Below are 10,900 nucleotides of genomic sequence, written 5' to 3' on the forward strand. Positions count from 1 at the left end.
CAGTGTCGTTTTTTATTGGTCGTCATGAAAAAAAACAAAAGGGAAATAATAGAAATACACACATACATTTTAATGTCATGTATATCCTCTTTATTGATGATTGATTATTGTGTATTGTCATCGCCGCAGTGGTGTGCACTCTGCCTAACCCACTGGAGACCGTGGCTCAATTTCTGAGGAAAACACAATATCTTTAATTTCAAACGTAATGCTATCATGTCTATTGCACTGCCATATATAATCTCAGACATAATTAAATTAAAAATCTCATTGGGAAGTGGAGAGAGCTGTGAACTAACCCCCTGTAGACCGGGGTTCGAGTCCGGTTGATGTCCTCTGTTGGAAGTCACTTATTTCTATTTCATGCGAATTATAAAGTCAAGTATAACCATTGTGATGACTGCATTCGGTGTCTTGATGGTGCATTGATAAGTTCGGAGGTTAACACTCTAAACAGCTCAGGTTCGGATCCCTACACTGTTGTTTTTTTATTGGTCGTCATGAAAAAAAACATAAGGGAAATAATAGAAATACACACATTTTAATGTCATGTGTATCCTCTTTATTGATGAAAGATTTTTGTGTATTGTCATCGCCTCAGTGGTGCAGTGGAGTGCACTCTGCCTAACCCCCTGGAGACCGGGGTTCAAGTCCGGTTGATGCCCACTGATGGAAGACTCATATTTCTATTTAATGCGAATTATAAAGTCAAGTATAACCATTGTGTTGATTTTTTTCGGTGTATTGATGGTGCATTGATAAGCTCGGAGGTTAACACTCTAAACAGCTCAGGTTCGGATCCCCGCAAAAATCTACGGTAATACTGTTTTTCTTTGGTCGTCATGAAAAAAAACATAAGGGGTAACACTGTCGTTTTTATCAATTAAAACATAGGGGGTAACACTTTTTTTTTTATCAAATGAAACAAGAGGGGTGACACTGTAGTTTTTCTTTGGTCGTTATGAAAAAAAAACATAAGGGGTAACACTGCTGTTTTTCTTTGGTCGTCATGAAAAAAAACATAAGGGGTAACACTGTTGTTTATCTTTGGTCGTCATGAAAAAGATTAATGAGGGGTAACATTGTTGTTTTTTATTGGTCGCGGTGAAAAAAAACAAGGCGTAACACTTGTTTTTTATTGGTCGTTATGAAAAAAAACATAAGGCGTAACACTGTCGTTTTTTATTGGTCGCCATGAAAAAAAACATAAGGGGTAACACTGTTGTTTTTTATTGGTCGCCATGAAAAAAACAATAAGGGGTAGGGTTAGGTAGGGGAGCACGTTTTTGGCCATTTTGAGTCGTTTGGTGGTGGTCTGTGGTGCACTTTTTTGGACATTCTAACCCTAACCCTTTTTATTTATTTTTTTTGATAATTTGAAAATTATTTTTTTTCTTTTTTTTTGATAATTTGAAATTTGAATCAGACCTGGTAAGCCCAAACGAGTAGTGCGGGTGAACTGGGAATGTCTGGAGGAGGCCCCCGTCCTAGGTATCTTCAACTCACACCTCCGGCGGAGTTTTTCTGGCATTCCTGTGGAGGTTGGGGGCATTGAGCCGGAGTGGGCGGTGTTCAAAGCCTCCATTGCTGAAGCTGCGGTGGCTAGCTGTGGCCTCAGGGTCTTAGGGTCCTCAAGGGGCGGTAACCCTCGGACACCGTGGTGGACACCGGTTGTCAGGGAAGCCGTCCGATTGAAGAAGGAGGCCTTCCGGAATATGATATCCTGGAGGACTCCTGACTCGGTTGCAGGGTACCGACAGGCCCAAAGGGCTGCAGCTGCTGCCGTGTCGGAGGCTAAGCAGCAGGTGTGGGAGAAGTTCGGAGAGGCCATGGAGAAGGACTTTCGGTCGGCACCAAAGTGTTTCTGGAAGACTATCCGGCACCTCAGGAGGGGAAAACGGGGAACCATCCAAGCTGTGTACAGTAAGGATGGGACTCTGTTGACCTCAACTGAGGAGGTCGTCGGGCGTTGGAAGGAACACTTTGAGGAACTCCTGAATCCGAATAACACGCCCTCTATGTTGGAGGCAGAGCTCGAGGTTGATGGCGTTTCGTCGTCAATTTCCCTGGTGGAGGTCACTGAGGTAGTCAAACATCTCCGCAGTGGCAAAGCCCCAGGGATTGATGAGATCCAGCCAGAAATGCTAAAGGCTCTGGGTGTTGAGGGTCTGTCATGGTTGACACGCCTATTCAACATCGCGTGGGAGTCGGGTACAGTGCCAAAGGAGTGGCAAACCGGGGTGGTGGTTCCCCTGTTCAAAAAGGGGGAGGGGGGAGGGGTTGCAGTTCGGTGGTCTGAGGATCTCGTCACTGCTTTTTGCAGATGATGTGGTCCTCATTGGGTCATCGGCCTGTGACCTTCAGCACTCACTTGATCGGCTGGCGGCCGAGTGTGAAGCGGCTGGGATGAGGATCAGCACTGCTAAATCTGAGGCCATGACTCTTAGCAGGAAACCGATGGATTGCTTACTCCGGGTAGGAAATGAGTCCTTAGCCCAAGTGAAGGAGTTCAAGTACCTCGGGGTCTTGTTCGCGAGTGAGGGTACTATGGATCGTGAGATTGGCCGGAGAATCGGAGCAGCGGGGGCGGTATTGCGTTCGCTTTACCGCACCGTTGTAACAAAAAGAGAGCTGAGCCGCAAGGCAAAGCTCTCGATCTACCGGTCGATCTTCGTTCCTATCCTCACCTATGGTCATGAGGGCTGGGTGATGACCGAAAGGACGAGATCGCGTGTACAAGCGGCCGAGATGAGTTTTCTCAGAAGGGTGGCTGGCGTCTCCCTTAGGGACAGGGTGAGAAGCTCAGCCATCCGTGAGGAACTCGGATTAGAGCCGCTGCTCCTTTACTTAGAAAGGAGTCAGCTGAGGTGGTTCGGGCATCTGATAAGGATGCCCACTGGGCGCCTTCCTTGGGAGGTGTTTCAGGCACGTCCAGTGGGGACGAGACCTCGGGGAAGACCCAGGACTAGGTGGAGAGATTATATCTCAACACTGGCCTGGGAACGCCCCGGGATCCCCCCGTCAGAGCTGGTCAATGTGGCCCGGGAAAGGGAAGTCTGGGGCCCCCTGCTTGAGCTGCACCCCCCGCGACCCGACCCCGGATAAGCGGACGAAGATGAGATGAGAACTTTGGATATTTATAAGTAGGTGTCTTTATTTTACCAGCCTTCATGGTTCTCCCGTTACACTTGTTCTGTCGTTCTCAAGTCTAGCTCCATCCAGAGCTAGAATTGAGACTAGGCTTCTTTGGGGGGGTCTATGACACTATCAACAGAAGCCTTACATCTCAGAACCTGCCTTACCTACCTACCACCCACAAAGCAACCAGCCTTGTGCGTGACCCCAGCCCCCCCTCCAGCCCCTCCAGCCCCCCCTCCAGCCACCCCTCCAGCCCCTCCAGCCTCCTGCCGTATGGGAGACGGTTAGCAGCCTCCGGGCCGGCTCCGCCAGACTGGGAAACAGATTACTTCACCAGGCTGTCAGGAAGCTCGACTCTCCCCTCTCTCCCTTCCCTCCCATTTGTCCCCAATAACCCTAACCCTAACTTTCTCTTTGCCAGAATGTGTCTGTGGGACACACTTACTAAGATGCATATTAATAAACACATTTCCCCCCCCCCCCCCACACGACACACACACACACACACACACACACACACACACACACACACACGCACGCACGCGCACACACATACTGAATCAAGGCTAATATTAACTAACCCTAACCCTAACCCTTCCCCTAACCCTAACCCTAACCCTAACCCTAACCCAAAACCTAGCCCTAACCCTCTCCCTAACCCTAACCTTAATCTCTCCCTAACCCTAGCCCTAGCCCTCACCCTAACCCTAACCTTAACCTCTCCCTAACCCTAGCACTAACCCTCTCCCTAACCCTAACCCTTAATCTCTCCCTAACCCTAGCCCTAACCTTACTCTCTCCCTAACCCTCTCCCTAACCTTAACCTCTCCCTAACCCTAGCCTTAATCTCTCCCTTACCCTCTCCCTAACCCTAACCTTAATCTCTCCCTAACCCTAAAACTCTCCCTAACCCTTAATCTCTCCCTAACCCTAGCCCTAATCTTAATCTCTCCCTAACCCTAGCCCTAACAATCTATTTTTAACCCTAACCTTAAGCTCTTTCTAACGCTATCCCTAACCTTAAGCTCTTTCTAACAGTATATTGTTAATATATATCATAACGTTAACATATTATATGTTATTGTGTTAAACAGTTGCGTCCAGGGTATTGTGCTGATGTTAACGTTGATGTATCTATTGAATAGTCTATTAAGATGGGGTGGGCGAGTGTTGTGATGAACGGAGTCTCCTATGGGGTGGAGAAAGTTAGTGAATAATGCGACGCACCTGGTTGAACGCGAGAGGGAGATTGATAAACGACGGCGGCGAGACCATAGATATATTAACTAGATGCTCTACGGCGGCGTCTAGAACGTCACCATAGGCCGCCATCTTACCACAGTAAAGCCTTCTGGTGGAGTCTAACCCTAACCCTAACCCTAACCCTAACCCTATATTAACTAGATGCTCTACGGCGGCGTCTACAACGTCACCATAGGCCGCCATCTTACCACAGTAAAGCTTTCTGGTGGAATTGTTGTAGCGGACGTAAGTCAGTGATCTGCACTAACGCTAATACTCTTATCTCGCTGAAATCGGTTGTGTTTCTTACTGTAGTTTTTTAAACCGTATTAATATTGACGACATTAACACCGGGACCGTTTCACGTGCTCGCTTTATTACTCCACCTCCGGTAACCCACAACTGCGCATGACTCGCACGGAGTCAACACGCATCTGACGTGGGATGCCATACACTACATCCCTCCCCTTCTTAGATGATAACTTACATCAATATGAATTGTAATAATACAAACTGTTTATACAGAAACTCAGTTAACTATTCCTGTTGATAATAACATTCACTATCAAGTAGTATATCAAGTAACTTAGACCCACATGTATTACTCTTATCAAAATTAATTTAACAAACACCTTCAGCATTAATACTGTAATAACGTTTCCAACTACTTATTCACCATCCCTTGGGAATAATCATATTCAACATAACTCTATAGTTAACATACATTCAGGCACAGCTAGAAATGTAATCAAACATTTAGATTGTCACAGAAATATGTCTATATGTCTATGTCTATATATATATAATCTTAAATTCAGAGAAAACCTTAACATTTTATGTAACAAAACATGACCTGAATGGCGAGGGGTGGACTACCCTGCCATTAAGACAAATGCTGGGGATTATTCTGCCCCTTTATGGCACTGTCTGTCTAAACGATAGTCAACAAAGTGAATTGGCATTCTCCTGGTTCTCTGAGGTCTAGTGTCCTGTTCATGGGTTTCAACTGGGGCTGTGCTGTGAGAGACCAACCTCTCTCCTGCCACACCGATTGGCACGACCGTGTCTGGTTCAGGCTGAACCCACCGCTTCACAAATGACACATGACGCATTATCTGCTTGCCGTCCTTTTCAAGAATGACTGAACATCCTTTTCGGTCCACCACAGTGTAGGGGTCTTGTTCGAACGGTGTAGACAGTTTGTTTTGTCTCTGCTGACGGAGCAGGACTTTGTCACCCTGCTTCACAGTGCTGTCCTTCGCTCTTCTGATTCTGTCTGCATCCACACGTCCCTTCTCCTTCCTCACAGCATCAGTCCTGCGAACAGCAGCTGGTTGAACTGGTTCGCCGGTTGAAAAGTAGCTCGGCTGGACTGCGGCCGGTGACACAGTGTGGAGTGCTGCGGTAAGCCATAAGAAAAACGTCTAGCTCACTGCGCCAGTCCTTGCCTTGAGCGTGAGCTGCACGCATGGCTTTACATAGTGTCCTGTTCTGTCTCTCAACTTCCCCGTTCGCCTGAGGCCAATATGGCGTGACACAGCGATGTTCAATTCCACTCTCCTGCAGATATGTATTGAATTATCTTTACACGAACGGCGTGCCGTTGTCAGTCACTACAGATTCTGGGATTACATGAGTCGCAAATAGGTGTTTGTCCACGCATGCCCTTTGCGAGCGTCTGCCATGGTTTAGAAGGGAGCTCGGACCTTGTTGTAGGAACATCCTGTGAACATCCTGGCCGCCACACTTTTGTTCTCAGATTTTGTTTTGTTTAGACTATTCCTTGATGTCCTTCATGCGCTTACATCAGCGTCTGTTGTCGTGCTGCCTGAGGAACGACCATCCGGGTACCTCTCAGCACTATTTTCCCAACAGTGGAGAGCTAAGTCTTGACGGTTTTGTAAGCCGCCTCGCATTTACTCCAGTCACCTGTCTCGATACTGCTCCGTAGAGTAGCAAGAGGGTGGACCTCTGCCGACAAGTTCTCCGTTTGTCGTTGTGTGAAAGCATGGGGCACTGCATGTTGCAGCCACAGAGCTCACCTTTCAGTTCTCGCTGGCGGTTTGGACTTTGGCGAGTAGATGGTTTCGAGTGGCTTGTGATCCGTCACCATCACAAACTCTTTCCCGTAGAGAAACACATGGAATTTCTCACATCCCTAACCCTAACCCGGCAATGTGACTCCACAGGATGAGACAGAGTCCCTATCAGCAGTCATCGACACCTCTACAAGCCTGTCAGCTGGATATATGTCCTCTCTAGCAGGAGGAGAAGATCTTCCATCCCCGTTTGCTGACATTCCTGCCCTAGTACATGACCAAGGACACAACCACCAGTTGTGTCCTTGTTTTTTAAGCTAAGGCTACACCACATCGCTCAAATGACTACACAAAGCTTACAGAGCAACAACATGCGACAGAAGCTCAATAAAACAGTCCTTTTCAAAGGGCATTAGCCCAATGTTACGACCATGGTGGGTCTCTCATTGGGCCCGCCCATTTTTGCTGCCTCTCTCTCCACCGCCTCCCCCCTTCCCGTGAGGATGGACACTGGGGTTTCAGCGGCCCTCACCAGATCGGCTCGAGGTCCGTCGTCTGTGGATTACGTCACACAATACGCTTTCTACAGCAACGCCACTCGGACAAACTAAATTGCATTCTACTTTCACGACAGACAGACAGACAGACAGACAGATAGACGCCATTTCTTTAAGCTAATTTTCAGTTACCTCAGTGTGGGTATTTGTCTTATTTACTTAGACTGTTAGACTATCTATATATATATATATATATATATATATATATATATATATATATATATATAATAAATACATATATATACATACTTTTAAGATATTTTTCACTTATCTGTGTGTGTATTTGTGCATATATACACATACTCAACAGAAAAATCTCAATTCTTCTTCATGTTTCATGTAAATGTTTTGCCTAACATAAATAGGAGTCCACACACGCGTAGTCAAAATAACAAGCAGTTTATTGCTGCTTAGCACACAAACAATACACAAAACTGAAAAGTAAGCTTCTCTTCGGAGTGAGCCAAGGCCAAAATAATTAAATAAACCAAACTCTCTATTTTAAATGAAAGCTACCTAAACCCTATGTCAATGTAAATAATAAAAAAGACAATTACTAAAACTAACTTCCTAAACTAACAAAATACATGAGAAAAGCTTCCAGGTACTAACAGTGACTATATACAAATGGGGAAAAAAGGTGACAATTTAAAGTGACTATGTACAACAAAAATGACTAGTGAAACAAACTAAGGTAATACTTAACATGCAAATTCAATCGAAACTAACAAAGCACAGGTCACCCTTGGATGCGTAAACAAGAACAGAAATATGTATATACTTGCAGCAATAACAGTGTCATGAGATTTTCCAAAGTATTCCAAAAGTTTTACTGTCTTTATTATTATTCATACTTTTGTTACTGTTATTATTGTCTTTTCAAATGTATGAATGTTACTTGTTTTATTTTGTAGTTTTTTTTCTTTCTTTTTTAGCACTTTGGTCAACTGTTGTTTTTTAAATGTGCTTTACAAATACATTTACGTTAGATTTTATTTTGAAGTACTGTTGTAAGTTAAATGCCACAGCCAGGACTTTAATTAATTATTTCTGTCCTGGGCCTCTTCAAATCTAGGCAAAAAACCGACTTATTTAGGATGGCTTTTAATAACCAGCAGTATGATAACACTTTTATTTTAACTTACATATATACTACATTTATTTTGAAGTACTGTTGAAAGTTAAAGTTAAGTAAAGTTAATTCTGTGTGACTTACCTTTTATTGTGTATTTTATTGATGCCTTCCGAATCACTGCCTTTCTGCTCTCTGGTTTGGGGCTAGTGTTGGTCAAGGTGTGGTGAACACTATTTTGTAGGAAATACTTAATTTCTTCGTAAAAGCTCTCCATAGCTGCTGCCGATCAACACCGGAAAAAAACTCTCCGATACAGCTAGAGCTATAGCGTAAAACAGCCAATCACAACTCTCCGACGCACAGCCAATCACAATGTACTTCCATTCAAGCGTAGGCCTACTACAGCCAATGATATTGTGTGACGGGTTAGGGTCTTAGGGTCCCCCAGCCGATCTGGAAACCACACTGGCACAACTTCCGACTCCTCCTTTCGTGATGGTGAAGTGCTCTTCTGCCTTAACAAACTGTTGTCAGCACAGTGGAACAGTCTAGCACTGGCAAGGAATAATATGATAATAATAACTGAGTCTGATTATCTTTTTCCATATTTTGTTACTTTTTGCTGCAGGAACGGAGCAGGATGAGTAGAAGGAGCTGTTGAGTACGATGATAAAATTACCAAATTTTGCGTGTTATTTCGGGGCGGCAATTAGCTCAGGTGGTAGCGCGGTCGACTGGTAATCGCAAGGTGACCAGTTCGATCTCCGCTCAGAACCTAGCCGATCGTCGAGGGTCCTTGAGCAAGACACCTAACCCCGAGCGCTCCCGACGCGCGTTGTTGGCCCTTCTTGGCCAGCACCGCCCGTTGGCGAGATTTTTATAATGATGTATATGTTATTATTCGAATGTTGAAAAATGCAAAAGGCCAAAATGATTTTTTTAAATGCTGGAATTAGTATTCTGTTTGCAAGAAAGAAAGCCTTGATGCATTTATCCCACGCACGGGCTCACCGCTGTATTTATAGGGTTACGGTAATAAGACTGACCGAGAACACCTTGGATAATCAGTTTGTAAATCACCCACGTAAAGAAGCCCTTTTTAATGCCTGATTTGTCTTGAAAAGCATCGAACGGCTTGGTTTTCCACACTTGGGATTTAATTGACCTTTGATTATGTGTTTACAGTGTCACATAAAACTATTATGTTATTGACACATGTTGGACTGATGCTTTATTCCATGCAGTCGCGCCGTCAGTGGTATGGAGTGACGGGATTAAATGTAGAGAATATTTTCATTTATATTCTAATGAGATGTTTCTGGAGTTATAAAGATGGAGGCCTATTCAACATATTTAGAAACTATTATTTTAAAATGAAAGAGGGGTTTTGTATAATTTGTTTATATTGTGTCTAATGGCAATGCATATCTCTGTTAACTGCTTTTACACCTAATATGTTGTATAGTCCAGTGTTTTATGGATATATATTCATAGCATTGCTTCAATGTAATGTTTTGCTTTAAATGGTTGAGTCTAGCCTGCGCGCACACACGTGGTGTGTGTGAGCAGTCAGCACGCCGTGGTGTGCGCTCGGCATAGGCGAGCTAGGCGACTGCCTAGGGCGACAAATGCGTTGGGGGCGCCCTCTGGTGGCGCCCTTAATTAATCAATTGAAATATACGACGCGAACGGAGAAGGGAGGGGGCGCGGGAGCAATCGCCAGGGCGGCACGAAACCGTCACCGTAGCACCGCCCCCCGCTCGGAAGACCTGTCCAGGACGCAAGTTGATTTCGAGTCGCCTAGGGCGCCGAAAAGGCCAGCGCCGGCTGAGGCTCTGTGTGTGTCAGTCAGCACCCGCCGTGGTGTGTCTGTGTGTGTGCGGAGTCAGCACCCGCCGTGGTGTGTGTGTTGGTTTAGACCAAGTGCCCCTGACTGCAGCCCGCAGATCGAGGAGGAGCTAAATGAGGGCGGGTCTAAACGTTTAACCCATGGTTTTACCCTCGGGCGCCATCTGGTGGCGGAGATCCGGCAGCACATTCTCAAACATCAATACAGCACAGCACAATGACTTACCGGTAATATGGAAAAAGGTTCATGCATTTGATAGACTTTCCTACTTTTAACTTGTCATTTCAAATGTCTTTTTTAGTATACACATAGACACATATTATTTCGTACACTCAATTATATTAGCTAAGTCAAATAAACCAAAGACAGAAGACTTTGCATCATTGATTTTTATTTCACCCCAGGCCAAAAAAATTGATGTGTAAAGAAGAAAAAAAAAAGGTTTCCATAAATTTCAGCAGTGGTACCCCTGTCACGCACATAGGGTTAGGGTTAGGTTTTTATAATGACATTCAGCTCTTGATGGTCATGGACCCTTGGTGCACTGGCACACCATCTCCCGATCCTTTCATATAATTTTCTTCGGTTATTTCTTTTTTTGTTTGTTTTCTTTTTTTTTTTGGTGATTTATGTATTTTTCATTTTTTCGTTTTTTTGTGTTTTCTTTTCTTTTTCTGTAAAGAAAAAATATATATATATAATAAAAGGATAAAAGCAGAGGAAGGGAAGGAAGAGCAGGTGGAACCAGCAGCTGGGGTCTGAGGAGGCGCGGAGCAGTCTATTTTGTACCCCCAGGGGGATCAGAGGGAGCAGGGTACCGTCATCGGCAGAGTGCCCAGGGGGCCGGACCTCCCATAATGGGTGGTCGGCGCAGCAAACGGGTCGATAAAAACACTTCTAGTTAAAATGGTGCATGCTAATAAAAATGGGGGATAAAAGAATCCTACCCATCAACCTTTAAATAAGTAAAAAGTATGTATGCAGGAATAAAATAAATATA

This window comes from Gadus chalcogrammus, chromosome 10 (assembly GCF_026213295.1).
Source record: "Gadus chalcogrammus isolate NIFS_2021 chromosome 10, NIFS_Gcha_1.0, whole genome shotgun sequence".
Lineage (NCBI taxonomy): Eukaryota > Metazoa > Chordata > Actinopteri > Gadiformes > Gadidae > Gadus > Gadus chalcogrammus.